At 41.7% G+C, this 5,000-nt stretch overlaps 2 pseudogenes; both read right to left on the reverse strand.

Annotated features, from left to right (window-relative positions):
- Positions 1 to 49: 49 nt before the first annotated feature.
- LOC138031686 (uncharacterized) lies at positions 50 to 3,884 on the reverse strand (annotated as a pseudogene).
- A 424-nt stretch (positions 3,885 to 4,308) lies between these two features.
- Positions 4,309 to 5,000, reverse strand: part of LOC138031687 (uncharacterized) — a 1,382-nt pseudogene continuing 690 nt past the window's right edge.

Here is a 5,000-nt window from a genome sequence, read left to right on the forward strand (position 1 = left end):
TATCCAAAGAAGGTTTTTAATGAAACCTAACATTGGCTCTGAGTTTGGCTCACTCTGTTGAATCAACCTGTCCTGTCTGGTATGCCTTCCCTTTATCCGTAACCAAAGAAACTTCTTCGTCTGATATTGTTGGCAACATGATTGCTAGTCTACGAATAACTTGCGATCAGATACTTTGTAGTGTCCGCGTAAAATAATTATCGTTTCATGCCTTGAAGAGCCTTTTCTGTTGTTAAGTGAACAGCTTAGACTGGGAGGAGCAAGTTTTCTCTCCTACTTCAATCTCTGAAAGGGACAGCTGGTTGTCTGGCCTTGAAAAGTCTACTGTCAGCAGGTGCTTTTCCCCCCCCCCCCCCCCCCTTGTATTTAAGGGTTTGGGCTTCAACATCTCCCACATGGCATCACGTAGTCGGCGAATTAATGGTCATTCACTTCTTAAAAACTGGCTCCACAGACAGGAAAAAAGCCAACTGAGCTGGGAAGGACTGGTCATGCAACTTTCTGCAGATACGATTGAACCACTCATCCTTCTCCAATGTCTTGAATGTCTTCTCCACCCTACATACCTTGGGTAATTCTTCCAGGAAGTGCTTCTTGATTGTTTGGTGAGGGATGCTGAAACGTCTGATCTTTCTGACTTTGTTAACATATACAATACTATATTGAAATCATTATTGGATACTTATGCTCCTCTGAGGACTAAAACTATCACACTTCGGCCTAGCGCCTCATGGTACAACGACGAAATTCGATTTGAGAAGAGATATCGTAGAGCTTTGGAACGTCGTTGGCGTTCCTCAAAACTCGAATGTGATCGTCTTACATTCCAAGAGCAGAGCCGTAAGGTGAATAATTTTATCAAGGCTACTAAAATAGAGTTTTATTCTGACATTATTCGGGATTGTAGCAATTCCCAAACTCTATTCAATACAGTAAGTAAATTACTCCACAGGAACACGCCTGTGGATTATCCTTCAACTTGTGAATCTAATACCGATCTGGCAAGTAAGTTTATTGACTTTTTCGGTGATAAGATAGCAGTCATTCGCAATGCACTTGATGAAGTATTTGACAATATTTTGGATTTTGATGACAATGTATCCTTTTCTGATCAATTTACACTGTCTAGTTTCAGGTCTGTAACGTCCTCTGATATTTCGCAGCTAATTGGCAGGTCAACTATTAAGTCGTGTCCTTTAGATCCTGTCCCTGCTTCAGTTCTGAAACAATGTATTTCAGTGCTTCTACCAGTTATGACTAGGATAATTAATCAGTCTATTTGCTCTGCTGTGGTACCAGAATCTTTTAAAATTGCATCGCTGAATCCTCTCCTGAAGAAGCCCCACCTTGATTCTGAGGTTTTTGCTAATTTTCGTCCTATTTCAAATCTTACGTTTTTTTCTAAACTCACTGAAAGGGTGGTAGCGTTTCAGTTGATCGAGCATGTCACCAACAATTGTTTAGATGAGATCATGCAGTCAGCTTACAAAGAATTTCATAGCACCGAAACTGCTTTGGTTAAAGTTTTCAGTGATATAGCTATTGATATTGATAGGAACAGGGCTGTTATTTTGTTATTACTGGATCTATCCGCTGCTTTTGATACGTTCGATCACTCAATACTATTGAACCGATTAGCTCATCGTTTTGGTTTACGTGGTTCAGTTTTGGCTTGGTTCAGGTCATACCTGAGCGACAGATCTCACTTTGTTTTAATTCGGGGTGTTAGGTCTGCTACGCGTTCCTTATCGTGCAGTGTGCCCCAGGGATCTGTGCTGGGACCGATAATGTACTTACTTTATGTCTCGCCACTCGGAGATATTGTGAGGCGATGCAACATGGGTTTTCATTTTTATGCTGATGATACCCAGTTGTATCTCTCTTTCAATTCCCTGAGTGCCGATGATCAGGTTAGTTCCGCTTCCCGGGTTGAATCTTGTGTTAGAGAGATCGACAACTGGATAATAAACTTAAGCTAAATAGAGACAAAACTGAATTGCTTGTCATAAAATCTAGGTACCGGCCCCGTCCATCTTTAGACAGTATACCAGTGGGGAATTGTCGTGTGTGTCCTTCAGTCTCCGCCAGGAACATAGGAGTAGTTTTCGATCAGACGTTATCTCTAGAGAAACATGTAAACTCCGTTTGCAAGGCTGCCTTGTTCCATCTGAGAAATGTTGCAGAAAGAGTCGCGAGTATTTGACGGTTGATAACACAAAGATCCTTGTTCAGTAACTTACTTGTGCGGTATGAACCATCAAGGAATCTAAGGTCAACCGACAAATATCTTCTACGAATACCTCAGACTCATCTGAAAACTTATGGAGACAGGGCCTTTTCGGTTGCGGCTCCTAGGCTATGGAATAAATACCTTACCCATGGACATCAAGCTTAGTCCGTCGGTTTCTGTATTTAAGAACAGACTAAAGACGCATCTTTTCAGAGCTACTTATTATTAATTTTTTGTGTATTATCTTTTTATGCATTTTAAGTTTTTTCTTTTGTATAGTTTTTAATTTGTGATTGTTAAGCGATATAGAGCTTTCTGTATATATCGCTATATAAATAAAGTTATTATTATTATTATTATTATTATTATTATTATTATTATTATCATTATTATTATTGCTTCCAATTTCTTGACAATTCTGTCCAATTCAGGAGTAAGTGTGAGCCATCTACATTGCACGTGCCGGATGAATAACTCATCATCAAGTCCAAGATAATTCAAGACTTGAAGATAATTTAAGTGAAGCCAACGCTACTGTGTGCATATGATGGGTGAAGAACCTTTGCTCATCCACAAAAATATCTGACCCTGGTGGGATCGTACCCACGACCTTCAGATTGAGCTACAAGGTCAGACGTGAGCAGGCCGTGGGAGTTTGAGGACAAATCGGCTCGGCCCAAGCCATGTTGAGTGTAAAGGAATGTTGTCCTAAGCAGTGAGGCCTCACTTAAATTCTCTTCATACCCATAAACACGCTGCGTAGGACAACATTACTTTACACTTAACATGCCTTGGGTCTTGTGATTTGTCCTCAAACTCCCACGGCCTGGTCCCTTCTGGCCTTGTAGCTCAGTCGGCAGAGAAACGGTGATCTAATCTAATCTAATCTAAGGGAGTTCAAAATTACGAGGAGAACCTCCTTAGTGAACAGGTGACGGACTCTATTTATCCTTCAAAGGCTACCTAAGAGAGATGACATCAGTGTAGTTATATGCAGATTGAAAGACAAGTTACAGTCAAGTATGATTCCAAGGTCTTTCACCAAGGGTTCTGGCGTAAGGTCTTAGCCCAAAAAGGGAACGCGTAGGCTTGGTATCCTTGGTAGCAGCTGCGGTACTCCAAAAACGATGAATTTTGTTTTCTCTGGATTGGATAAGGAGACTATTAACACAGCACCACTCAGCAATGCGACGCAGATCCTCTTCAACTTGTGCCAAACACGAATCAACATCTGTCCCAGCAAACGACAGATAGATCTTCGTATCGTCTGCGTACGAATCGACATAACTATATACTTGATAACAGAGGGCAGATCGTTCATATCCAAACCAGACAACATGGGCCCCAGAATGGACCCTTGTGGAACCCCGTGAGTAACTGTCAGCTGATCAGATAGAGACAAACCAACTCTGGTAGCCTGCTGTCGATCTGTGAGGTAATTTGCAAACCACTTAATGGCCGATGATGAAGTGCCTTAGCATTTTAGCTTGAGTAGTAAAGTATTATGGCATATACTATCAAATGCCTTGCTTAAGTCTATTAGGACCATAGCAGTTAGGTTTTTCTCATCCATTGCTTGAAATATATCCCCTGCAACTAACTCGGTGGAATGGTTTTTCCGATTGCCGCTTTGATGCTGCGTCAGTCTATTCATTTGAGTAAGATAGCTATTATACTGATTCGAGGCAATCTTCTCTATTTCTTTCGAGAGAACTGGAAGCAGTGAAATGGGGCGATTATAACCGGGAACCTCAGTATCGCCTTCTTTAATATGGGGGACGACTTCCACTTTCTTCCAGGCTCGTGGTAAATGAGGTGTTAATAAGGCCTGTTAGGGTTGGCAGGATAGAAGGGAGACAGTCCTTGATCACTCGCAAGGGTACCCTATCATAGTGCACCGGGAGCCTTGTTAGGAGACGTGGACATTATGACATCATGAACATCCGAGTTGGACACTTGTTGAAATTCAAACAGGTCTTCGTCGCCGGCGGGAGCGCGTGCATTTTGACATAAGAGGCTGTCAGACATGCACAGCCCGTGAGATCTAGCTAAGGTCACTGCATCACTCGCTGCAGAGCTTAAAAATTTTTTGAACTTATTTGCGAGGACTTGTGTGTCTTTTGAGTAGGGCGTGCGCTGGTTTGATTTATCCGGTAGAGCTCGACGGATGGTTTTCCAAATTGCAACACAGTTTCCCTTGTTAGCAACAAGGGAAGCAATTGGTACCCTGTTTCCTGAAGTTTGTCCAGAATTTTGCTTGCAACATCATGACCTTTTGCATATCCAAAGAATACTGAATATCTGCAAGAATCTAACACAGACCTCATTTTTCTCTTGCGACCAATTAGTGTACTAGTATATCACATTGCTTTCGGCCTTGAGAATTCCCTGTCTCATCATACCGCACGGTGTATCACAAATACGATCGTGAAATATCTGGACGCAGTTTTCTGTCTAAAGTATGGGCCTAATCCAATCAGATATCATATTGTAAGGCACTTTTGTTCTACTCATTGTAAAGTTGCCAGACACATCTACTAGGAACATCGTTTGGAACAACAGTAACTGTGGTTTACCATCTGATGATGCAAATGAATAGCCCGAGTCTGGCAGTAGTTCTCATGGCCCAGAGAGCTTCAGCTCTGATTACTCTCTCTTGCTGTGACATATCTTGAATTGGTAAATTGGCAGGTCCCTGGTCTCTTTGTTTATTCTCAAGTAAAATTATTGGGATTATAGGGCATTTCTACACTTTATAGGGAGTTATAGG

The sequence above is a fragment of the Montipora capricornis genome, chromosome 14 (genome assembly GCF_036669925.1).
Source record: "Montipora capricornis isolate CH-2021 chromosome 14, ASM3666992v2, whole genome shotgun sequence".
Classification (NCBI taxonomy): domain Eukaryota; kingdom Metazoa; phylum Cnidaria; class Anthozoa; order Scleractinia; family Acroporidae; genus Montipora; species Montipora capricornis.